The following is a 27,059-nucleotide window of genomic DNA, read 5'->3' as shown; positions in this document are numbered from 1 at the left end:
AGAACTATGAAACTCTGAGAAAAGAATAGCTGAAGATGTTAACAAATGGGAAAATATACCATGCTCATGGCTTTGAAGAATCAACATTGTTACAATGTCTATACTACCTAAATCGATCTACAGATTTAATGTGATCCCTATTAAAGTACCCCTGTCATACTTTAAAGACCTGGAAAAATCAGTACTTCATTTTATATGGAAACAGAAAAAAATCTTGAATAGCTGTTACATGACTGGAGACGTGAATGAACAGCAGCTTTGCCATGGGTGTAAACTTGCTCCTGTTAATTATTAAGTCAAGAAACAGACTACACAAAATGAGATGGTGTGTAGTGAAGATCTTTATTTAGGGGTTTGATTTTATTCCTTTCTAGTCACGTACACAATCTATTATCTGTTAGTTTTACCATTACCTTAATTTACCTATCTGAAATCAACTAAAAAGGAAATACCCTGTTACCACATCACTTTTGCAGTAAACATCTTCTTCTAAACACTGACTAATCTCCAGCCAGGTGCGTAAACAAAATCATAAAGAAGAAAGTAGCCACAGAGGAACAGAGTTAATGGAAAAATATCTTCAAGCATTCACTCAGTTTACTTAGTATGAAGTAATGACTGTGTCTTATCCTCAGTGGGCAGAGCACCTATAGACCTCTGACAATATGTTGTTAACATAAGTCAACCCTCTGGCCCTTATCTCTGAGGAAAGGCCCATATCTCATGCCCTTTGATCTCAGGCTTCATGGGGTGTACAGCTTCAGAGAAATGGCTTATGGAATAACTCCAGGGAAGCCAACTCTGTGTGTAGCCCAGGGGGGGTCCAGGTCCCTTAAGCCTCTGGAAGAAAAGCAAGTCATTTTAATTCACACTGAATTTACTTTGTGTGCTTGATGTAGGATATGTTTATTTCTAAATATTATCCTACAATAGCCAAGACATTACTCAGAAATAAAAACAAATCAGGAGGAATCATGCTTCCAGACTTCAGACTATATTATAAATCAATAGTGATCAAAACATCATGGTACTGGCACAAAAATAGAGAGGTAGATGTATGAAACAGAATTGGAGACCAGGAGGTAAACCAAGACACTTATTGTCACTTGATTTTTGATAAGCCAATTAAAAATGTAAATTGGGGGAAAGATTCTCTATTCAATAAATGGTGCTGGCTGAATTGGCTGGTGAACTGTAAAAGACTGAAAGTGGACCCACACCTTTCTCCTCTAAAAAAATTGACTCTCACTGGTTAAAGGACTTAGACTTAAGACATGAAACTATAAAAATTCTTAAGAGAGTGTGCAGGGGAAATGCTTGAAAAAATTGTCCTGGGAGAATACTTTATGAGGAGGACACCCCAGGCAATTGAAGCAACATCAAAAATACATTACTGGGATCTGATCAAATTAGAAAGCTTCTGCACTGCCAGGAACACACTAAGTAAAGCAAATAGACAGCCCTCAGAATGGGAGAGGATTTTTTTTTTTCTTTTGGCCGGGGCTAGGTTTGAACCCACCACCTCCGGCATATGGGACCGGCGCCCTACTCCTTGAGCCACAGGCGCCACCCAGGGAGAGGATTTTTGCAAGTTACATTTCCAACAAAGGTCTACTAACTAGAATCCATGGAGAACTTAAACTTATTACTAAGAAACAAACAAGTGATCCCATATCATCGTGGGCAAGAAACATGAACATAAGTTTCTCTGAAGAAGATAGGCACATGGTCTACAGACACATGAAAAATGCTCATCTTTAATCATCAGAAAAATGTAAACCAAAACTACTCTGAGATACTATCTAACTCCAGTAAGAGTAGCCCACATCACAAAATCCCAAAACTACAAATGTTGGCGTGGATGTGGAGAAAAGGGAACACTTATGCCCTGCTGGTGGGAATGCAAGCTGGTATGTTCCTTTTGCAAGGAGGTTTGGAGAACACACAGGGATCTAAATGTAAACCTGCCATTTGATCCTGCAATTCCTCTTCTTGGTGTATATCCAAAGGACCAAAAATCATTTGACAATAAAGATATTTGCACCAGATTGTTCATTGCAGCTCTATTCATAATTGACAAGTCATGGAAGAAGCCCAAGTGCCCATCGACCCATGAATGGATCAATAAATTGTGGTATATGTATACCATGAAATACTATGCAGCATTTAAAAATGGAGACTTTACCTCTTTTGTATTTACATGGATGGAGCTGGAAAATATTCTTCTTAGTAAAGTATCTCAGGAATGGAAAAAATATAAATCCAATGTACTCAGTACTACTGTGAAACCAATTTACAATCACTTACACTTGCATATGAAAAATTAAACACAACTATAGCCTAGCATGAAGGAGGGAAGGAGAGAGAGAGGGGAAGGGAGGATTAGTAGGGGGACCACACCTGTGGAGCACATTGCAAGTACAAGTTGGATTTATCAGGGGTAGATCACAAATGTCTTAATGCTGTAATTGGGTAAATGAGGTGAAAGCTATGTTGATTAGTAAGATGTAAGCACTCCAATTTGTACAAATAATCAACACATTGAATCCCATAATAGCATAAATGTATTTGTGATCTATGTGCAAATGACTTAATAAAAAAATAAAAAAAATTATTATAAAAAAAAAAAAGAAAAGAAATGATTGCCAAGGCATCTTTGTTTATTGCAGATGCTGGTGGCTGCATATTCTCCTATTGGCTAGGAAATAAGTTAATTGTCAGTACATGGAATTTCCATTCTTTGAAATGATAATGGTTGTATAACCATTAAACTACCCTGGAATCTGAAAAGCATAAAGAAATTGCCTTTTATATGCTAATTGAGCCATTAGGCCTGTTTTCTTTAGGGTGCTTTTTACAATACAGGCATGGCAGAGAGCCACATGTAAAAAAATTGTATGAAAATTTTTAATTAAAGGAAAAGTAATACTGTACAGCAACACAGCAACACAGCATCTCTTCCCCAGCATGGCGACAGGAGTTTCACCTCAGCTGTTGTTGCTGCTGCCATGTAGCTCATGTTGCTTTTTCGTCATCAGGGAAAGCTTTAACTGCAGAAATAGTGTGCCCAGTATCAGACAAAGAGAAGAAAAAGGATTACAAGAGAATTTCTTCAGCCTCTTTTAGCATGGAAACCTAAATGTGCAGTTTACTTGAGTGGCGAGATCTGAAGGTTGTTTACAAAAGATGTGCTAGTCTGTATTTCTGCTGTGCTACTAGAGATCAGGACTATGAACTAATTACCCTGGAAAAAATTCATGGTTATGTGGAATTTCTGGACAAGTATTTTGGCAATGCGTGCGAACTTGATATCATCTTTAATTTTGAGAAAGTTTATTATATTTTAGATGAGGTTCTTTTGAGATGGGAAGGTCAGGAAACATCCAAGAAAACCGTCCTTAAAGCAATTGAGTGGGTGGATGTATACATAAATATTCACAGCATGAATGTTTTAATGTTATTCTGCATTAAATGACTACTCATTGCATTTGCAGAATTTCCTAGAGGGAAGAGAGTGCCTATAGACATATGAAAGAAATATCCTCAGCCTGGTGAATGGTTATCTCGTACAATAATAGAACACTTCAGAACCGTGCCTTTATGATTGTAATTTTTTTCCTGCTCACACTCCTAATTCTTCTCTGTTTTATTTTCATTCTCTGTGTGATCTTGATATAGCTATTCCTATCAAAACTGATTTTATCTCATCTTGGCCAAGTACGGTCTGTGAGTGTTTTTAGTAAAGAAGAAGTTTCCCCAGCTAGCTCACTGGCTCAACCAGACCCTAGGCTTGATCAGCCAATTCCCAGCCCACCTGCAGATGAGTGAGCATAAATGATTATTGTTTTAAGTCATTGAGTTTTGAGGTGGCTGTTACACAGTATTATTGTGGCTGTTGGTACCACCTCTTCCACCTCTGCCCCATATTCTAACACCTAGCACATTTGCTGCTAAGTTGATCTTCTTTATACCCCACCCTGACTGTGCCACATTCCTGCTCAAGATTCCTTAAAATTCCAGTCTCCTAACCCTAGGATCTATGTGGCCTACATCCAGTCAATCCAATTGCCAGAGGTCTCTCACAAACACTCCAATCAAACTAATCTCCTTCCTGTAATCCAAATACCACTGACATTACTCACGTTCCCATTCTAGATGAATCTTAGACATGCTCCAAAGCACTACTCAAAGTCTCACCCCTTTTGTGAGGAAGCTTCCCTCTGAATTGTGCAACACTTGTTTATGTCTACCCAGCACTCTTCCCCTCCTTCTGTTTAGTATGCTATTTCCTTGGCCACCCACCTCTCCATCCTTGTGATATGATTGAGGCTTAGTCCACCATCTCAGTTCTAAGAATAAGCCATGACCCAAGGTTGGCCACTCTGGGAGGAAATTCTACCTCCTTGGCCAATACAGTAGAACCTGCATAGTTAATTTCCTCCCTACACTGACCTGCTCCTCAAGTTGACCTAATTTTCATAGACCATTTCATAGACTGGACACACACTACATGTATGTATCAGTATACAGCAGTCCTTCTTTCGTTTGTTCTTTCTTTCTTTCTTTTAGAGTTACAGTCTCACTTTATTGCCCTCAGTAGAGTGCCATGGCATCACACTCACAGCAACCTCCAGCTCCTGGGGTTAGGTGATTCTCTTGCCTCAGCCTCCTGAGTAGCTGGGACCACAGATGCCCACTACAAGGCCTGGCTACTTTTTTGTTGCAGTTTAGCTGGGGCCATGTTTGAACTCGCCACCCTCGGTATATGGGGCTGGCACCCTACCCACTGAGCCACAGGTGCCACTCAGCAGTCCTAGTTTCTTATGTTGAACACCTTCCTATGTTGAGTTTGCTACAGTTCCTTCATGGTCAACTAACCGAGATTCTACTATAGTGGGTTCAGGTATGAGCATTTGACTTGATCAGAGCCAGTGAAAGTTTGGGACTTTTGCTGGAATTGTTGGAATAGAAAAGTCCTCTTTGGCCTGAAAAGCAGACTAGAGGTGGTGGTGACTATGTTTGATGGGGAAATTTGGCTGGAATGACCCCAGTACAGAGGAAAGCAGAGATAAGGTGAGCAAAAGCAGATTCATGGTGAAAGTTTGGAGCCCTATTGTTCACTGTCACCTCAGCCATAGAGCCTTACAGAGAGTTCATCCCTCTTCACCAGTGCCGAGCTGGGAGTCCCACACATAACATATGCTCAAAAACACTTTTGATGAATGCTAAGGAAACACATCCAATTTTGTTTTCTTTTGTTTCTGTAAATCAAGCAGACTCCTGTTGTTTTTCAAAATGTTTGGAGGTAGTTTTTGACACCACAAAAATCATCTAGCAGGTCCTCCCTGCTAGTGAAGTCTCTCATAGTGTCCCAGACCATGTGCCTACACACACACACACACACACACACACACACACACTTGCAGGCACAGGAACACACACATATGAACCTACATGCACACATACACCAGCTTTCTTCCTCAGACCTTTTCTTCCTGTGTTAGCAATAACTGAATGTTGCTCAGAAATTCCCACCCAAGGAGAGGAATGAGTCCAATTAACTAGCTGATAATTATGACTCTGCTCCCTTTATGATAACTTTTAAATGTTTTAATTGTTTTCTTCCAACACATTGTTATTGTTGCTGATGTCACCAGGGTCCTGCTCTGGGGTAGGACTTAATTCAGGTGTAGCTCTGATTCAAACTGCCTTCCAGCAGGGACTGGCCACCGCCCCTTCTCCTGACATTATCCCATAGTGCGAACCTGGGTTTGTGGGGGCAGGTGATCCTAATGACTAGGATCTGTGTGTTTTACTGGCTTCTGAGAGATGAGGTGAGAACCCTAGGCCTCTGCACCAGTCCTCCAGGAGGCTCATGACAGACAAGCTGAGAAAAAAGTCTCATGAAGGAATAAGAGGCTCTTTCAGGTCCACAGCCCAGCTGTCTTTATTCCCCATTTACAAGGACCCAGATAAATTAATGTTCTGTCCCCCTTTCTCCCAGGAATGGCAGAGGAACTTGAAGCTTCCTATCCCCAGGATGACTGAGTTGACCAAGATGCAACTAACCAGCTTTTTTGCAGAGGGTTGGGATCTCATTAGTACCTCATCCTTTAATGCTTCTGTTCCAAGTGTTTCCGCTGCCTCATTCCAAGCTTTTCAGACCTATAACTGTGTGTCTTAAACTGAGCCAAGGTGAAGACCAGCTTGGGGCTGGCTCCTGAGGCAGCAAATGCCCCCTCAGTGTCCCAAGCTCCATGGCTGGACAAGCTCAGGGAGTAATCATCCTGGGCAAAGATATGTGGCTAGAGTGAACTGCAAGACATTTCTTAAAAACAAAAAAGTGGAAGAAAAACAAAAGAATAAACTAAAATAGAGAGAAAAGTCATAGAAAAGCAGAAAAGAAAAAGAAACTTGAATGGCCAGTAAACAGTCCTTGAGTAGTTCAAGTTTCCAAACAAATTACACATTCTTCACAATGTGTCTAACAAATACTTTATACATAAAATGAAAAAGACCCCCTTTTTTTAATTAAATCATAGCTGTGTAGATTAATGTGATCATGGGGCACCATATCCTGGTTTCATAGACCGTTTGACACATTTTCATCACACTGGTTAACATAGCCTTCCTGGCATTTTCTTAGTTATTGTGCTAAGACATTTACATTCCACATCTACTAAGTTTCACATATACCCTTGTAAGATGCACTGCAGGTGTAATCCCACCAATCTCCCTCCCTCTGCCCATTTCCCCCCTCCATACCCTCCCTTTCCCCTTCCCCCTATTCTTAGGTTGTAACTGGGTTATAGCTTTCATGTGAAAGCCATAAATTAGTTTTATAGTAGGGCCGAGTACATTGGATACTTTTTCTTCCATTCTTGAGATACTTGACTAAGAAGAATATGTTCCAGCTCCATTTATGTAAACATGAAAGAGGTAAAGTCTCCATCTTTCTTTAAGGCTGCATAATATTCCATGGTATACATATACCACAATTTATTAATCCATTCGTGGATCGATGGGCACTTGGGTTTTTTCCATGACTTAGCAATTATGAATAGGGCTGCAATAAACATTCTGGTACAAATATATTTGTTATGATGTGATTTTTAGTCTTCTGGGTATATGCCTAGTAGAGGAATTATAGGATTGAATGGCAGATCTATTTTTAGATCTCTAAGTGTTCTCCAAACATCTTTCCAAAAGGAATGTATTAATTTGCATTCCCACCAGCAGTGTAGAAGTGTTCCCTTTACTCCACATACACGCCAACCTCGCTGGTCTTGGGATTTTGTGACATAGGCTAATCTTACTGGAGATAGATGATATCTCAAAGTAGTTTTGATTTGCATTTCTCTGATGATTAAAGATGATGAGCATTTTTCATATGCCTGTAGGCCGCATGCCTGTCTTCTTCAGAGAAGTTTCTCTTCAGGTCCCTTGCCCAGCCTGCGATGGGATCACTTGTTCTTTTCTTGCTCATACATTTGAGTTCTTGATAGATTCTGGTTATTAAACCTTTGTCGGAGACATAACCTGCACATATCTTCTCCCATTCTGAGAGCTGTTTTCTTGCTTTACTTACTATGTTCTTGGCTGTGCCGAAGTTTTTTACTTTGATCAGGTCCCAGTAGTGTATTTTTGAAGCTGCTTCAATTGCCCGTGGGGTCTTTCTCATAAAATACTCACCCAGAACGATTTCTTCAAGGGTTTTCCTTGCACTCTCTTCTAGTATTTTTATAGTTTCATGTGTTAAGTTTAAATCTTTAATCCAGTGAGAGTCTATCTTAGTTAATGGTGAGAGGTGTGGGTCCAGTTTCAGTCTTCTGCAGGTTGCCAGCCAGTTCACCCAGCACCAATTGTTAAATAGGTTATCTTTTCCCCATTGAATATTTTTAATTGGCTTATCAAAGATTAAATAATGGTAAGTAGGTGGATTCATCTCTTGGTTCTCTATTCTGTTGCAGACTTCTACTTCACTGTTTTTGTGCCAGTACCATGCTGTTTTGATCACTACCGATTTGTAGTATAGTCTGAGGTCTGGTAGCGTGATTCCTCCTGCTTTGTTTTTATTTCTGAGTAATGTCTTGGCTATTCGAGGTTTTTTCTCATTCCATATAAAATGAAGTATTGTTTTTTCAAGATCTTTAAAGTATGACAGTGGAACTTTAATAGGGATTGCGTTAAATATATTGCTTTGGGTAGTATGGACATTTTAACAATGTTGATTCTTCCCAGCCATGAGCATGGTATGTTTTTCCATTTGTTAACATTTTCAGTTATTTCTTTTCTTAGAGTTTCATAGTTCTCTTTATAGAGATCTTTCACCTCCTTTGTTAGATAAACTCCCAAGTATTTCATCTTCTTTGGCACTACTATGAAGGGGATAGAGTCTTTAACTGTTTTTTCAACTTGGCTATTTTTGGTATATATAAAGGCTACCGATTTATGAATGTTGATTTTGTAAACTGAGATGCTGCTGTATTCCTTGATCAATTCTAAGAGTTTTGTGGTAGAGTTCCTAGTGTTTTCCACATATACTATCATCGATTGAGAGAATCATATGGTCTTTGTTTTTTAATTTGTTTATATGCTGAATTATACTTATAGATTTACAAATATTGAACCAGCCTTGAGACCCTGGGATAAAACCGACTTGGTCATGATGTATAATTTGTTTGATGTGTTGCTGGATTCTGTTTATTAGGATCTTGTTGAATATTTTTGCATCTATATTCATTAGTGATATTGGTCTATAATTTTCTTTTCTTATTGAGTCTTTTCCTGGGTGATGTTTGCATCATAGAATGTTTTGGGTAGTCTTCCTTCTTTTTCTACCTTTTGGAACAGGTTAAGTAATATAGGTACTAATTCCTCTTTAAAGGCTTGGTAGAATTCTGATGTGAAACCATCTGGTCCCAGGCTTTTCTTTTTAGGGAGGTTTTGTATGGTTGATGCTATTTCCGAACTTGATATGGGCCTGTTCAACATTTCCACTTTATTCTGGCTAAGTCTTGGAAGGTGACGTACTTCCAAGTATCAGTCAATTTCCTTCAGATTTTCATATTTCTGAGAATAAAGTTTCTTGTAATATTCATTAAAGATTTTTTTTTAATTTCTGAGGAGTCTGTTGTTATTTTGTCTTTGTCGTTTCTGATTGATGAGATTAGAGATTTTATTCTTTTCTTCCTGATTAGGTTGGCCAAAGGTTTATCTATTTTATTGACCTTTTCGAAAAACCAGCTTTTTGATTTATTGATCTGTTGTATTATTCTTTTGTTTTCAATTTCATTTAATTCTGCTCTAATTTTGTTCATTTCTCTTCTTGTACTGGGTTTGCAGTTGGAATGATCTTCCTTTTCCAGTTGCTTGAGGTGTCCCATTAAGTTGTTAACTTCCTCTCTTTCCATTCTCTTGAGGAAGGCTTGCAGTGGTATAAATTTCCCTCTTACGACTACTTTTGCGGTATCCAAGAGGTTCTGATAATTCATGTCTTCATTGTCATTTTGTTCCAAAAATTTGGCAATTTCCTTCTTAATCTCGTTTCAGACCCAGCTATCATTCAGCATCAAATTATTTAACTTCCATGTTTTTGTATGAGTATGCAGATTCCTGTTGTTTCTCAGCTCAACTTGTATTCCATGGTGGTCCAAGAAGATGTAAGGAATAATTTCTATTCCTTTACATTTACTGAGGTTAGACTTGTGACCTAAGATGTGATTGATTTTGGAGTATGTTCCATGAGCTGATGAGAAGTATGTGTATTCAGTTTTGTTGGGATGAAATGTTCTGGAGATGTCTGCTAAATCCAAATGTTGGATGGTTAGGTTTAAATCTAAAATTTCTTTGCTCGGCTTCTTATTGGAGGATCAATCCAACACTACCAAAGGAGTGTTGAAATATCTGACTATTATGGAGCTGGAGGAAATCAAGTTGCTCATGTCTGTTAGTTTCTCTTATAAATTGAGGTGCATTCTGGTTGGGTGCATAGATATTAATAATTGAAATCTCATCATATTGAGTATTACCCTTAACAAATATGAAGTGACCATTCTTATCCTTCCTAACTTTTGTTGGTTTAAAGCCTATTGTATCTGCAAATAGAATTGCAACACCTGCTTTTTTCTGATTACCATTTGCCTGAAATATGCATGACCATCCTTTCAAACTGAGTCTATATTTGTCTTTTAAAGTAAGATGTGACTCTTGTATGCAACAAATGTCTGGCCTGAGTTTTTGTATCCAGTAAGCTAACCTATGCCTCTTTAGAGGACAGTTTAAGCCGTTCACATTAATGGAGAATATTGATAAGTCTGGTAAAATTTTGGGTATTGAGTTTTTCGAAAGTCCAGTGGACATTTTTAATCCTTTTGACAGTGTGGAAGTTGGAGTTTGATCAAAAGTTTCTGAGTGAGTTTACTTTTGTGATAGAGGATTGGGTTGGTCATTATGTAAGATATTTCTGAGGATATCCTGAAGAGCTGGTTTGGTTATGGCAAATTTCTCCAAGATATGAATGTTATTAAAGTGTTTAATTTCTCCATCATAAATTTAACTCAGTTTATTTAGCTGTATACAGGATCCAGGGTTGAAAGTTACTTTGGTTTAGGAGATTAAAAGTCGATGACCACTCTTTTCTGGCTTGAAAATTTTTAGCAGAGAGATCTGCAGTCAGTCTACTATTCTTCCCTTTGTAGGTAATGGCTTTCTTACATCTGGCTGCTTTGAGAATTTTCTCCTTCATATTGACTTTACTGAAGTTAATTATGATATGCCTGGGGGATGTCTTATTGGGATTGAGTTGTGCTGGGGTTCTGAAACTGTCTGCTATCTGAATTTCAGAATCTCTAGGCATGTCTGGAAAATTCTCTTTCATTATTTCATGGAGAAGGGCCTCTGTGCCTAGCGAGGTCACTTCATTGGATTCAGGGATTCCAATGAGGTGTATATTAGCCTTCTTCAAATTATCCAGGAGTTCTCTGCAAGAAGGATCCATTTTTGCTCTCCATTTCTCTTCCTCTTTGAGAGTTTGGGAGCGTTCAAAGCTTTGTCTTCAATGTCAGACATCCTTTCTTCTGCTTGCTCCACTCTGCTACTGAGGGATTCTATTGTATTTTTCAGATCTTTGAGGGCTGCAAATTCTTGCGTCTGTGTGTCTAAATCTTTGGTGGTTTTGTCCTTAAATTCATTCAATCCTTGAGAGAACTTTTGAATTTCTCCTCAAATTCCTAATTCCAACTTTTTTTTTAATATATAAAATACCATTTTATATATATAATACACACACATACATATTACATATGCATAGGTAGGTATCATGATTTCAATTTTATAGTCTCACAGAAATGAATGTCTGTTTAGTGGGAGAACTAGCAAACCAGGCTATTGAAAGTTTTGTTTGCTTATTTTTCTGAAACCGCTTGGTAGCTTAAAGGAAAATGCAAATGAAAAAGAAAAATGACAGAATCTCTTAAGCACTTATCCATCTACTTTATATATGAAAAGAGTAATTCTCGAATAACCTTTAAATGATAGCAAGAGTACAACAATATTTCTGCAACTAAACATTGTAACCTAGTTCTCTGTACCTTCAAATTATCCTGAAACAATAAACAAGCAACTAACAAAAAGATTTCCACAATGTCCTTACATGAACACATCACCCTATACATACACTTCACATGATCCTTGCTCAATGAATCTTGCCTATTGGATTCTTTTTTTTTTTTTTTTTTATTGTTGGGGATTCATTGAGGGTACAATAAGCCAGTTACACTGATTGCAATTGTTAGGTAAAGACCCTCTTGCAATCATGTCTTGCCCCCATGAAGTGTGACACACACTAAGGCCCCACCCTCCTCCCTCCATCCCTCTTTCTGCTTCCCCCCCCATAAACTTAATTGTCATTAATTGTCCTCATATCAAGATTGAGTACATAGGATTCATGCTTCTCCATTTTTGTGAAGTTTTACTAAGAATAATGTCTTCCACTTCCATCCAGGTTAATACGAAGGATGTAAAGTCTCCATTTTTTTTAATAGCTGAATAGTATTCCATGGTATACATATACCACAGCTTGTTAATCCATTCCTGGGTTGGTGGGCATTTAGGCTGTTTCCACATTTTGGCAATGGTAAATTGAGCTGCCATAAACAGTCTAGTACAAGTGTCCTTATGATAAAAGGATTTTTTTCCTTCTGGGTAGATGCCCAGTAATGGGATTGCAGGATCGAATGGGAGGTCTAGGTTGAGTGCTTTGAGGTTTCTCCATACTTCCTTCCAGAAAGGTTGTACTAGTTTGCAGTCCCACCAGCAGTGTAAAAGTTTTCCCTTCTCTCCACATCCATGCCAGCATCTGCAGTTTTGAGATTTTGTGATGTGGGCCATTCTCACTGGGGTTAGATGATATCTCAGGGTGGTTTTGATTTGCATTTCTCTAATATATAGAGATGATGAACATTTTCTCATGTGTTTGTTAGCCATTCGTCTGTCATCTTTACAGAAAGTTCTATTCATGTCTCTTGCCCATTGATATAAGGGATTGTTGGCTTTTTTCATGTGGATTAATTTGAGTTCTCTATAGATCCTGGTTATCAAGCTTTTGTCTGATTGAAAATATGCAAATATCCTTTCCCATTGTGTAGGTTGTCTCTTTGCTTTGGTTATTGTGTCCTTAACTGTACAGAAGCTTTTCAGTTTAATGAAGTCCCATTTGTTTATTTTTGTTGTTGTTGCAATTGCCATGGCAGTCTTCTTCATGAAGTCTTCCCCCAGGCCAATATATTCCAGTGTTTTTCCTATGCTTTCTTGGAGGATTTTTATTGTTTCATGCCTTAAATTTAAGTCCTTTATCCATCTTGAATCAATTTTTGTGAGTGGGGAAAGGTGTGGGTCCAGTTTCAGTCTTTTACATGTAGACATCCAGTTCTCCCAACACCATTTATTGAATAGTGAGTCTTTCCCCCAAGGTAAGTTCTTGTTTGGTTTATCAAAGATTAGGTGGTTGTAAGATGTTAGTTTCATTTCTTGGAGTTCTATTTGATTCCAAGTGTCTATGTCTCTGTTTTTGTGCCAGTACCATGCTGTCTTGACCACTATGGCTTTGTAGTACAGACTAAAATCTGGTATGCTGATGCCCCCAGCTTTATTTTTGTTACTAAGAACTGCCTTAGCTATACAGAGTTTTTTCCGGTTCCATACAAAACGCAGAATCATTTTTTCCAAATCTTGAAAGTACGATGTAGGTACTTTGATAGGAATGGCATTGAATAGGTAGATAGCTTTGGGAAGTATAGACATTTTAACAATGTTGATTCTTCCCATCCATGAGCATGGTATGTTCTTCCATTTGTTAATATCCTCTGCTATTTCCTTTCTGAGGAGTTCATAGTTTTCTTTATAGAGGTCCTTCACCTCCTTAGTTAGGTATATTCCTAGGTATTTCATTTTCTTTGAAACTATGGTGAAGGGAGTTGTGTCCTTAATTAGCTTCTCATCTTGACTGTTATTGGTGTATACAAAGGCTACTGACTTGTGGACATTGATTTTATATCCTGAAACATTACTGTATTTTTTGATGACTTCTAGGAGTCTTGTGGTTGAGTCTTTGGGGTTCTCTAAGTATAAGATCATGTCATCAGCAAAGAGGGAGAGTTTGACCTCCTCTGCTCCCATTTGGATTCCCTTTATTTCCTTGTCTTGCCTAATTGTATTGGCTAGAACTTCCAGCACTACGTTGAATAGTAAAGGTGACAGAGGACAACCTTGTCTGGTTCCAGTTCTAAGAGGAAAAGCTTTCAGTTTTACTCCATTCAGTAAAATATTGGCTGTGGGTTTGTCATAGATAGCTTCAATCAGTTTTAGAAATGTGCCACCTATGCCTATACTCTTCAGTGTTCTAATTAGAAAAGGATGCTGGATTTTATCAAATGCTTTTTCTGCATCTATTGAGAGGATCATGTGATCTTTATTTTTGCCTCTGTTAATATGGTGGATAACGTTTATAGACTTGCATATGTTAAACCAGCCTTGCATCCCTGGGATGAAGCCTACTTGATCATGATGAATGACTTTTTTGATGATAAGCTGTAATCTATTGGCTAGGATTTTGTTGAGAATTTTTGCGTCTATGTTCATGAGTGAGATTGGTCTGAAATTCTCCTTTTTGTTTGGGTCTTTTCCTGGTTTTGGTATCAGGGTGATGTTTGCTTCATAGAATGTGTTGGGGAAGATTCCTTCTTCCTCAGTTTTTTGGAATAATTTCTGCAGTACAGGAATAAGCTCTTCCTTGAAGGTTTGATAGAATTCTGGAGTGAAGCCATCTGGACCAGGGCATTTTTTGGTTGGAAGCTTTTTTATTGTTTCTTTGATCTCAGTGCTTGAAATTGGTCTGTTCAGGAGGTCTATTTCTTCCTGGCTGAGTCTAGGGAGAGGGTGTGATTCCAAATATTGATCCATTTCCTTCACATTGTCAAATTTCTGGGCATAGAGTTTCTGGTAGTATTCAGAGATGATCTCTTGTATCTCTGTGGGATCAGTTCTTATTTCCCCTTTATCGTTTCTGATTGAGGTTATTAGAGATTTTACTTTTCTATTTCTAGTTAGTCTGGCTAATGGTTTATCTATTTTATTTATTTTTTCAAAAAACCAACTCCTTGTTTCATTAATTTTCTGAATGATTCTTTTGTTTTCAATTTCATTGATCTCTGATTTGATTTTGGATATTTCTTTTCTTCTACTGAGTTTAGGCTTAGATTGTTCTTCTTTTTCCAATTCCATAAGATCTCTTGTGAGATTGTTGATGTGCTCTCTTTCTGTTTTTCGAATGTAGGCATCTAAAGCGATGAATTTTCCTCTCAAAACTGCTTTTGCAGTATCCCACAGGTTTTGGTAGCTTGTGTCTTCATTGTTGTTATGCTCAAGGAAGTTAATGATTTCCTGTTTTATTTCTTCCTTCACCCATCTGTTATTCAACAGAAGATTGTTTAATTTCCATGCCTTTGGGTGGGCTTGAGCATTTTTGTTAGAGTTGAGTTCCACCTTCAGTGCCTTATGGTCTGAAAAGATACAAGGTAAAATTTCAATTCTTTTGATTCTGTTGATATTTGTTTTGTGTCCCAGGATATGATCAATTTTGGAGAATGTTCCATGGGGTGATGAGAAGAATGTATATTCTTTATCTTTGGGGTGGAGTGTTCTATATGCATCTATCAAGCATAGTTGTTCTAGGGTCTCATTTAAATCTCTTACATCTTTGTTTAATTTCTGTTTAGAGGGTCTGTCCAGCTCTGTAAGAGGTGTGTTAAAGTCCCCTGTTATGATGGTATTATCAGATATCATATTGCTCAGACTGAGTAAGGTGTGCTTCAAAAATCTGGGAGCATTTAAATTGGGTGCATAAATATTTAGAATGGAAATGTCTTCTTGTTGTAGTTTTCCCTTGACCAATATAAAGTGACCATCTTTGTCTTTTTTTACTTTAGTTGCTTTAAATCCACATGTATCTGAAAATAAGATTGCAACTCCTCTTTTCTTCTGAATTCCGTTTGCCTGAAAAATTGTCTTCCAACCCTTGACTCGGAGCTTTAATTTGTCTTTTGAAGCCAGGTGTGTTTCTTGCAGACAGCAAATGGATGGCTTGTGTTTTTTAATCCAGTCAGCCAATCTATGTCTCTTCAGTGGGGAATTCAAGCCATTAACATTTATTGAGATAATTGATAAGTGTGGTAGTATTCTATTCGTCTTATTGGGTGAGAGTCCATTGCTTAGTTTTATCTTTTGCATCAGTGTGGAGGTTAGGTTTTGTCCTTTGATTTCTGAGTTCTTACTTTGCTGCTGATCCATTGTGGTGGTCAGTGTGCAGAACAGGTTGAAGTATTTCCTGTAGAGCTGGTCTTGTTGTGGCGAATTTCCTCAATGTTTGTATATCCGTAAATGATTTGATTTCTCCGTCAATTTTGAAGCTTAGCTTAGCAGGGTACAGAATTCTGGGCTGAAAATTGTTCTGTTTAAGTAGATGAAAGGTAGATGACCATTGTCTTCTTGCTTGGAAAGTTTCATTAGAGAAGTCTGCGGTCACTCTGATGGATTTGCCCCTGTAGGTCAACTGGCGCTTACTCCTGGCAGCTTGCAGAATCTTTTCTTTGGTCTTGACTTTGGACAGGTTCATCACAATGTGTCTTGGAGAAGCTCGGTTAGAGTTGAGGCGACCTGGGTTCTGATATCCCTCTGAAAGCAGTGTGTCAGACTCTTTGGTGATGTTTGGGAAATTTTCTTTTATAATATTCTCTAGTATGGCTTCCATTCCTCTGGGGCATTCTTCTTCCCCTTCTGGAATTCCTATAACTCGTATGTTGGAACGCTTCATAAAGTCCCATAATTCTGACAGTGAACATTCTGCTTTCTCTCTCTTCTTTTCTGCCTCTTTTACTGTCTGAGTTATCTCAAGAACTTTGTCTTCTACCTCTGAAATTCTTTCTTCTGCATGGTCTAACCTGTTGCTGATACTTTCCATTGTATCTTTAAGTTCCCTAATTGACTGTTTCAGTTCCTTCAGGTCTGCTATATCCTTTTTATATTCTTCATATCGTTCATCTCTTATTTGATTCTGTTTTTGGATTTCCTTTGGGTTATTTTCCACTTTATTAGCAATTTCCTTCATTGTTTCCATCATTTCTTTCATTGTTTTCAACATGTGTATTCTAAATTCCCTTTCTGTCATTCCTAACATTTCTATACTTGTGGAATCATCTGCAGTAGCTACCTCAGGGTCCCTTGGCGGGGTTGTTCTGGACTGGTTCTTCATGTTGCCTGGAGTTTTCTGCTGATTCTTCCCCATGAGTGATTTCTTTTATCTGTTTCCTTGCCCTAATTTTCCTTTCACTTCCTCTTGCTCTTCAAGTTCTTGTGCCTGTGGACTAAGGGTTACAGGACCAAAGGGTGAGAAGGTTGAAGAGCAAAAAAAGGGGATGAAAGAAAGGAGGACCGAGTGATAAGAAAAAAAGAAAGATAGAGAAAGGAGAGGGGGTGGGTATAAGGAATATTGACAAAAAGAAGAGAGGCACAGAAAGAGGGAGACAGGGCAATATAGGTGTACAGTAGGGTACTTTGACACAACCTTAAAAAACCCCACCTTCTGGGGGTGCCCAGTTGCGTGGTTCCCTTGAGGTCAGCAGCTGTTTGCTAACCTGATCAGACACAGTACCCCACCTCCACCAAGTAGAGAGGAAAGACAAAAATGATATAAATCAAACCAAAAGAAGCAAACAGAAAACTTTACGGGGATAAAATTGGGTGAAAAACCAAATTATATCAGTAGAAACACTAGCAAAAATGAAGTTGAAGTTATTAAAAAAGGCAGCAATGGGAAATTATAATTAAACTAGGAAAATTGAGAAAGAAAAAGGGATCTGTGTGGAAAAGATTGAAATTAAAAAAAACAAAAGAACATCAGCAACGTCAAAATAAACAAACAAAAAAAACAACCAAACCAAAAAAAAAAAAAGAAGAAAAAAATACACAACCAAAAACAAAGCAGTTTGTATATGTTATTGAATATTGTCTGGGCAACACGTGGTCTTCTGGGGTATGAGATGTTAGTCACGGTTCTGATACGACTGGAGGCTGCTGATTGCTCAAACCCCAGCAGGTAGACACCCTAAATCTCTCTTCAGCCTACTTAAAAGGCACTTTGAACTTGTAAACTTGCTGAGCAGAAGCTTTCCCAGCTTTCTCGCTGGAATCGCTGCTGAAGTGCCTATCCACTTACTCAGTGTGCCAAAACCGGTCTCACTCTGCCCCTGAGGGTTAGGGCTGCAAGGCGGCTCAGACCCCACCCTTAGGCTACTTGATTGCTGGGTTACCAGCTCCCACCCGTTTCTAGCTCTGCGACCCTGAGGGCGGAGCTTGCCGGGGCAGATCACTGACAATGGATCCGTGTGACCCACCGCCAAACACTATTAGCTCCGTCTGGCTCAGCGGCTCAGACTGGGGCCCTAGACAACGGCCAAAGTTCTCCGCACTCCCGCTCAGGCCTTCCCCAAGGCAGTTCAACTCAGTGCCAAGTCCAAGGACATCAAAACAGTTCACAGGTAAGGCCTTTCTGGTTTGCAGTCTCGCTGCTACTGAACTTACAGTTGTGGGCGGGTTTAGACGGATTGAACACACGCGACCACTTGCCGGTTTTCCACTGTTTTAGTCCTCCTCTTGGGGTCCAGAAGTCTGTCGCTGACTCCCTGTATCTTCATAGGAGTGATGATAGGCAGTTCCCACCAGCCAGAGATGCCTGGAGTCCTATCTCCCCAGACTCACGGTGCCCAGATGCAAGGAAGCTGTTACTCGGCTGCCATCTTGCTCCGCCTCCCTAATTCCAACTTTTGAACTGCTGCTCAAATTTCTAATTCCAAATTTTCCTGCATTTTATTAATCTTGTTTGCATTCTAAATTCTGAATCCAATTTCTGACATTTTGGCCCGTTGTTCATGAATGGAATCTTCAGTTACATCTGCCATATCTTTCCATGTGGATGTTGCTCTATTCTGGTTACTCATGTTACCACAGTTTTTCCACTGATTCCACCCCATGATTGCTTTACACCATTTGATTTTTCCCCAGGAGATTTGTTGAGGACTCATACAGTGCTATGGCCTGAGAAACTGGGGCCCTGTTTGATGTGGTGGGGATAAGTGGTTCTGTCTTGTTTTCAGCTGGTTTCTGTTCGACCTAGTGAAACAGTTACTCTGGATTGAAGTCTCAGCTGTGGAGAAATAACAGCAATTAAGTCACCCCACCCACCACAGGCAACAATTGGAAGAGGAAAATTAAACCTTCCTACAACCACACACCCAGGGCACCACCTGAATAGTCCTCAGGCGATTGGCTCAGTTCAAAAGGTCCAAATCAATTGTCTCAGTCAGCACCTCTCTTGGGTGGGAGAGTTTAAGAGGTCTCTGGCAACTGGATCACAGGGTTCTGGTGACTACTCCGATATGGCTTACTCCAGTGCTGTGTGGAGTCAGAAGGAGCCACCCAGCAAATAGATCAGTCTGGGAAGGTTGATGCCTCCTTCCCCACCTTGCACCTCTGTCACACCCAGTCACTGATAGCCCTGCAGTTGGCTAACCCAGTTGCCTGTAGTGAACAGATATTCCAGGGCTTTGCACCTGTCTGAATCACAAGGAAATCTATTTCTGTTCAGCCAGGCCACTGCGCTTTGCCTCTATCTAGCAGGAGGAAGTGAGGCCTGACAACCTCGGGCACTTGATGAAGGATGGGGGGTGTTCACTCAGTTCTAGCCCCACCCCTTATTGATGTTACTGACAGAACAGAAGAGAACAACTTTGGGATTTTGCTTCTGTTCCTGGTAAATTCCCCTGTCAGTTCTATTCTGCTTCCTTCCTTTGTCTATAGGCTGATGATCCCCTGAGGGCCAGTTGCGTCTTAGGCTCAGTAAAGCAGTCCTCTGGGTCAGCCCTGCCCTGGGAACTTCTGGGTTCTGCAAGTACATTTCTAGTTCCTGTGCTCCACCTCAGGCAAATCCTTTACTCGTGTGGCCTGCGTTTCCATCCCATATCTGTTTGTAGTGGTTGCTGGCCTTCTCTGGTTGCCCAGGGAGACAGGCGGTGTGGCTTCAGAATATCCAGGAGTGAGCCGTATTGTTGCTAAAACACGGCTGCTGCTCTGTGCCTCAGGAAACCGCTGCTCTGGTGTAGTTCCCTCTTAGCTGACCGTCCTCTCCTTGCTCCCGTGCCCCAGAGTCCACAGTGACCAGCTTCAGTTCAGGCACTATCCACACCCCTTGAGAAATCACCCAAGAGTCTGGACTCCTAGGGGACAGGCCTCCAGACCCCAGAGTGAGAGTGGAGGAGAGTGCTGGGAGCTCAGAGTTGCAGGTAGAGAATATATACAATTTTATACAGTTTTATGGCTGGCCATATTGTTGCCAAAAGACGGCTGGTGCTCTGTGCCTCAGGGAACTGCCACTCCCGTGTAGTGACCTCTCAGCCAACTGTCCTCTCCTTGCTCCAGTGCCCCAGAGTCAGTACTGAGCAGCTGCAGTCTAGGCACTGTCCACACTCCTTGAAAAATCACCCAAGAATCTGGACTCCTGAGGGACAGGCCTCCAGACCTCAGAGTGAGAGCAGAGGGGAGTGCTGGGAGCTCAGAGTTGCAGGTAGAGAATATATACAGTTTTATACAGTTTTATGCCTGGTAGGAGAATGCCATGGCACCCTAGTAGGGGAGGTAGGTCCAGTTTTTAGAGGGTCTCACCCGTGAAGTGTAGTGGGTGGACCTTTGAACTCTGCCCATTTGTTTGTGGGGCACTCCGAGCCATTCTCATGGGGGAGGGGACTCCCGTTCACTTGGTGATGGATTTTGTACCTTTTGTTTGTATCCTTGTGGTCGCAGCTTGGGTCAGCGGGGTTGATGTGTGTTCTTCAACCTTCTCTCTTGGTGCAGCCCAAATCCACCAGGTTACTTACTAAATTTCTGTCCTTCAACTCTCCTTCTGGATGGGAGCCTCTGTGGAAAGCTGGCTTCAGTCAGCCATCTTGTCTCCACCCCCCCAAAAGACCCTTAAGTATCCTTTTCTACCATGGGTTTCGGTAGCAAGGCAAGATATATTGAAGAGATAGGCATCCATGGGAAGAATTTGAGTTCCCTCAATTTTGCAACAGAAATGATGAATGGAAATAGAAGTCAATTATCTTGCTTCCCCTATTGCCAACCAATTTAGTCTATCAAAACCAACACAATTTATTTTACTATCATTTAGCTATTTTTGAGCAAAGAGGAGGCTTTTTCTGATGAAATCCCCCAGGCTTCTCTTGTGAGAAAGAGACTAAGGCCATAAACAGTCCCGTTCCCAAGGCTCGGCCACTGAAGGTGCCTGGCCTTACACTGCTCTTTAACCCTGCTTAACTTCGGGTTTTTCACAAAGCAAGGGGAATGGATTATAATTCCAATGGCCTTTCTCATTTGACATTCATATTTTATAAGGGAAAATATACAGTCAATAACAGGGAAACAGTTAATTAAAGACGGACGCTTTAGCTCATGCCTGTAACCCTAGCACTCTGGGAGGTTAAGTCAGGCAGATTTCTTGAGCTCAGGAGCTTGAGACCAGCCTGAGCAAGAGCAATATCCTGTCTCTACTAAAAATAGGAAAACAAAAATTAAAAAAAAGAGAGAGAAATTGAAAAACTAGCCAGGTATACTGGTGGGTGTCTGCAGTCCCACCTATTTGGGAGGCTGAGGCAAGAGGATTGCTCAGGTCCAAGAGTTTGAGGTTGCTGTGAGTTATGATGATGTCCTGGAATTCTAACCAGAGTACCAGAGTGAGACCCTTTCTCAAAATAAATAAAATAAAATAATAGAATAAAAACAAACAGTGCAGAGTGGCTAAAAAACAGGGAAAAAATGTGATGAAATTATGCTATAACCCAAGTAAACTCCAATTCTCTTGACTACTCATCTGATGCTCTTTCTGCTGCATGGATTGGATCCTAACAGAAAATGTCACTGGCTGATGGAGGCAGCTGTCCTCAGCATTACCATCTTCCATGGTTGGGCCCCTGAGCCTGCCTCTTCCCCCAGCCTTGGGATAAATTTATAGAATCCACAGGGTTTCCAACATCCTATATATACGAGATGTATCTGTAACCAATGATTTTGGCCTGCATGCATGCTGTACTGACTTCCTCAAGATGCCCTAAGTGTTCCGCATTCAGATATTTTTAAAAAACAAATTACTAGGCCTGGTGCAGTGGCTCACCCCTGTAAGTCCCACACTTTGGCAGGTCTGATCCAGGAGATTTCTTGAGGCTAGGAGTTCAAGACCAGCTTCGGCAATGGTGAAACACCATCTCTACAAAAAATTTGAGAATTAGCAGGGCAGGATGTCTCCACCTGTAGTCTCTGCTACTCAGGTGGTTGATGAAGGAGGACATATGAGCCCAGGAGTTTGAGGGTACTGTGAGCTAGGATGATGCCACTGCAGTCTAGTCTGACCAACAAATCTTATCTCAAAAAAAAAAAAATTACCAAAATTCAGTCTAGAGAACTATTTTTCAAATTTAACTGGGTATCCTATTATTTTATTTGCTAAGTCTGGTAACCCTGCTACTCCAGAGCTCAGCCTCTTAATTTGCTTAGTGTCTTAACCTATTTTTATCAACACAATTTTCCTCATACATCACAACATAGCTCGTGTAAATTGAGCAATTTCTGCATCCTGGGCATTGTGCTCATCTCATGTAATATTTTCATCAACTCCATGTGATCGCTGCAACTATAGGAGATCCTCCTAGTTGACCACCTCAAGTTGACCTTATTTTCACAGACTGGACATGTACCCCTTGTACATATCAGAATAGAAGGCCTACTTGCTTATGTTGACCACTTGGTGTGTTGACCGGTTTGTTACAGTCCCTTGGGTGGTCAAATCATGGAGGATCTACTGTATTTTCATTTTATCAATCAATGAGAAAACTGAGCATTAAGTGAAAAACTTTGCCAGGACCACACGGAAGAAAGTAATGAGGTAAGCTTCATAACCACACAGCCCGGGGGGCAGAACCAGGAGCCCAGCCTGCCTCCCACGGGAAGGTGCTTAAGCCCAGCACAATAAACAAATGAGTAGGAAATTTAAAAACTGGATAAAATGCTAGAGCCATCTCTCTTGGTTCTTAGGTTTTTGATTTAACAAATCCTTCTTCAGGCCCTATACTTGGAAGACTGTGACCCACCTGGGCAGTGCAAAGATGGCATCTGAGCCCCGGGGAGGCAATTAGAGACCACTTTTATATAAGAGTTTGGGGAGGTGGCACATTCTACAGGTTGCCTGTCAGGTTAGGATCTTCTGGGGAGAACTTCTCAATGGATGAGTTAGTCAAATCCTTTGTGTCTTTGGCTTAGGAACAGAGAAGGTAGGGTAAAGGTTTGTCTGTGGCTGCATTAGGCCCCCCAACAGCATCTCCTGGAGTGTTGGTAAAGGTGAGCTGGCAAGGGGATGTTGCAAGAATGAGGGTCAGACATGAAGTCCATTGGAGTTAGGGGGTAAGAGAGGGATGAATGGACAGAACTCTGAGGCTTAGCTGAGGACTGAGGGCAGAGAGATAAAATGAACCTTAGATGTCAGAGTGGGAAGTGCCCCAGGCTGAATGAGGCCCTTTTCAGGCAGAGCTGACTTTCTGGAAGGTACAGCAGGCACACTGCACACAGCCCACAGAATTCTCTGAGGCCTACAAGAATATTTTAATTTTCTTTAAAATCAGAAAGAAAAATGAACATAAAAATAATGATAATGATGAATCCTGCCTGGATTGTACTTGCAATGTTTATACCAACTCAGTCATAATATATGATTTGTAATATTTTTATGGAGGAGGGAGCCCGTGAGGTCATCTGTCATAATACAGCACAGTCCATCGGTGGGAAGCGGGCAATTCACATAGCTGGGCATGGAATAGACTGCTGTGCCCACATCTGGAGGGTGAGGATAATGGCTGTTCCTCCACACATGACAAGGTGCATTCTAGTGCTTGTTCAGGCTCCCTTGCAGCCCCCTCCACATCCTGCATCTAGCTCCTCTGCAAGCAGGAAGCAACTGGGCTTAATGTAGGGCTGGGGTGAAAAGAAAGTCAGCTCATGAAGAATAAACACACATACAAATACACACATGTACACACTGGAATACTCACGCATAGCTCTCACCTAATAAGCACCATGTAACGTGTCCAGCACACCTCCTGGGTGAAGAGCTCAACTACAACTTGGACTTTACTGAACAAATGCTAACAATGTAGCCTATTTTTACACTTTACCTTTAGGTAAATCTGAAATTTGAAAAGAAAGAAAATTGGAAAAAAATAATTTTTTTAAAGATCTAAAAAAAAAATTAATAAATGCATTATGCCTGTAGTGGGCTAATTATAGCCACAAAAAGATAAGCTTAACCCCTGGAACCTGTGAGTGTGACCTTAATTGAAAATGGAGTCTTTTCAGATGCCACTAAGGATCTGGAGAGGAGCTATCCTGGACTGAGGGTAGGACTACCCTACAGCCCATGGCAAGTGTCCCTATAAGAAAGGTGGGGAAGGTAAGGAAGACAGAGGCATAGAGCAGAGGCCACGTGGAAACCAAGGCTCAGACTGGAGTGATGTAGCCACCAGCCAAGGAAGGTCAAAAACCACCAGGAGCTGGAAGAGGCAAGGACATATTCTCCCTCGAATCCCCAGAAGGAGCCCAGCCCTGTGGACACCCTCGTTTCAGGAGTCTAGTCACTAGAACTGTGAGAGAATAACTTGTTTAAAGCCAAAACATAAACACTCATAAACACACATACCACATACACACACACAAATACTAACAGAGAAAATAATTTAAAATAACCCTATTTCTTTCTTTTTTTTTTTTTTTTTTTGGTAGAGACAGAGTCTCTCTTTATCACCCTCAGTAGAGTGCTGTGACATCACACAGCTCACAGCAACCTCCAACTCCTGGGCTTAGGCGATTCTCTTCCCTCAGTCTCCCCAGTAGCTGGGACTACAGGCTCCCACCACAGCGCCCTGCTAGTTTGGCAGGGGCCAGGTTGAACCCGCCACCCTCAGTATATGGGGCCGGCGCCCTGACCACTGAGCCACAGGTGCTGCCCGCGGGTACTTTTTGGTTGCAGCTGTCATTGGTGTTTGGCAGGCCTGGGATGGATTCAAACCTGGCAGCTCAGGTTTATGTAGCTGGTGCCTTAGCCACTTGAGCCACAGGTGCAGAGCCAAAATAACCCTATTTCTATGTGGGCAATAGACTTAAACAGAAAATTCTCTGATGAAGATACACACATGGCCTACAAACACATGAAAAAATGCTCGTCATCCTTAACCATCAGAGAAATGCAAATCAAAACTACTTTGAGATTAGCCCACATCACAAAATCCCAAAACTACAGATGTTGGCGAGGATGGGGAGAGAAGGGAATGCTTCTACACTGCTGGTGGGAATGCAAGCTAATAGGAACTTTTTGGAAAGAAGTTTGGAGAGCACTCAAGGAACTAAAAGTAGACCTACTGTTCAAACTTGCAATTCCTCTACTAGGTATATACCCAGATGATCAAAAATTATTTTACAACAAAGATATTTGCACCAGAATGTTTATTTTAGCCCAATTCATAATAGCCAAAACATGGAAACAGCCCAAGTGTCCATCGACCCATGAATGGATTAACCAATCATGGTATATGTACACCATGGAGTACTATGCAGCCATAGAAAAAGAAGGAGACTTCACATCTTTTATGTTTACCTGAATGGAGCTGGAACATATTCTTCTTAGTAAAGTATCTCAAGAATGGAAAATAAAGTATCCAATGTACTCAATACAGTTATGAAATCAATTTATAATCACCTACACACTCATATGAATGGCAAAACATAAATATAGTCCAGAAAGTAAAAGGGAAGAGGAGAGAGAGGGGAGGGGAGGGGGGGATATGAGAGGAGGGAGTCTATTCAGAGGGACCTCACCTAATGTGCATGATGCAATGGTACATTTCAAAACTATTAAGCGATGAATATAATTGTGATGGATGTGTTACTTAGTTCAATGTAAGCATTTCACATTGTATATTGAAGCAGTACCCTGAACCCCATAAATGCATCAATGTACAAAGTTTTGATTTAATAAAAAAACAATAAAAATATTCTGTATAGAAAGGAGCAAAAACTAAGAGTCTTAAACTGGAGAGTAGCAATTTTATAGGATTCTCTAGACTAAAAGTTAAGTAAATTAATAATAGAATTTTGGAGGATGAAAGTACCACAGAGTTCACCTTGTCTGGCTTCCTCACTTTTAAATGAGACTCATAGAGAAGGTCACTCCTTGTCAGTCAAAGGTACAAGCTTTAAAGATGAGGCTGCTGGCACTGCTGTCAGAAAAGAGAACTTTTCCCAAAGACAATGAACAGAGAGTCTATAAATATCCCACCACACACAGCGGGGAGCATGTGGTGTTCCCCTCTTGGAGCTCCCCTTCCTGACCCACTCCCGGATGCCAGTTCACTGTTATTTATCAAATACGTGCCCCAGTCACAAGGAAAGGACCTTCCCAGGAATGCCAGGGAACAAAAAGGATTCAAGTAGCTCTGGCCCAGGGTCAGAATAAAAGACGTCAATCCTAACTCAAATTCTTGGACTCATGGAGGGTTCAGTTGCAGGATTCTGAGAAGTTTTGTGCTATGTGCCTGATGACCTCTCTCCCTGCTTACCTGAGGGTAGACAGAATGTTGCCTTCCTGGTTTGATTTTAGGGACACCAAGAAGACTCTTGTCTTCCCCAAGGTGCTTGAACATCCACCTTACAGTTATCTATCATTTAGATTACCTTTCCTCTCTGGAAACTACCTCTTCTAGACACCCTCCTTTGGAATATGCACATTTCTCAAAGGAACAGTGCAGAGAGCTTGGCAGAACCTTCCAGATGGAGCACACAAGGTATGAAGCTGGACAGCGGGCCTAACCCCTGCCCTTATAGGAGTAACTGAAGACACTGGAGATGTCCACTCTGGGGATGATAAAGACCTCCTTTGACCAAACTTGAGTCAGGCTCCTCTGTCTTCTCTTTCTGACTGAACCAAGTCTCTGACCTCAGCTCTGTCCTTGGACAGATTAGTTTAGTTACAGCAAGAATCCTAGGCCAGTCTAGTGACAATTCCCACTCTTGAGATCAGATCAAATCTTATAACCTTGGCCTGCCTTCAGCAAAAATCCTATGGTCAGTCTAGCCAGAATTCCTTACCAGATGCTTTCTCTCAGTAATTTCTACCTGCTGACCCCCACATTGCTCCCTTGTCCTTGTTGTCCTCAGAGCTGAGCCCAATCTCTCACCCCTGTTACAAAACCCCAGTGTGACAATCCCCCTCAAAGCTTTGTAAGGATACAGGGAACTGGCCAGATGGGCATCACACGTGGAAACTTTCCATGTTGGTCTCCTCCTCTGAGTACAAAGCCATCTCTGGTGTCCCTTCATCATGGGAAAAACTGAGTCTTTACCTTCACCAGCCCATG

General features: G+C 40.8%; 1 pseudogene; it reads left to right on the top strand.

The window, feature by feature from the left end:
• Window positions 1-3,008: 3,008 nt before the first annotated feature.
• On the top strand, window positions 3,009-3,475 carry LOC128596382 (AP-1 complex subunit sigma-2-like; annotated as a pseudogene).
• Window positions 3,476-27,059: the final 23,584 nt, after the last annotated feature.

This window comes from Nycticebus coucang, chromosome 10 (genome assembly GCF_027406575.1).
Source record: "Nycticebus coucang isolate mNycCou1 chromosome 10, mNycCou1.pri, whole genome shotgun sequence".
Taxonomy (NCBI): domain Eukaryota; kingdom Metazoa; phylum Chordata; class Mammalia; order Primates; family Lorisidae; genus Nycticebus; species Nycticebus coucang.
This window is presented reverse-complemented; position numbering and strand designations above follow the sequence as displayed.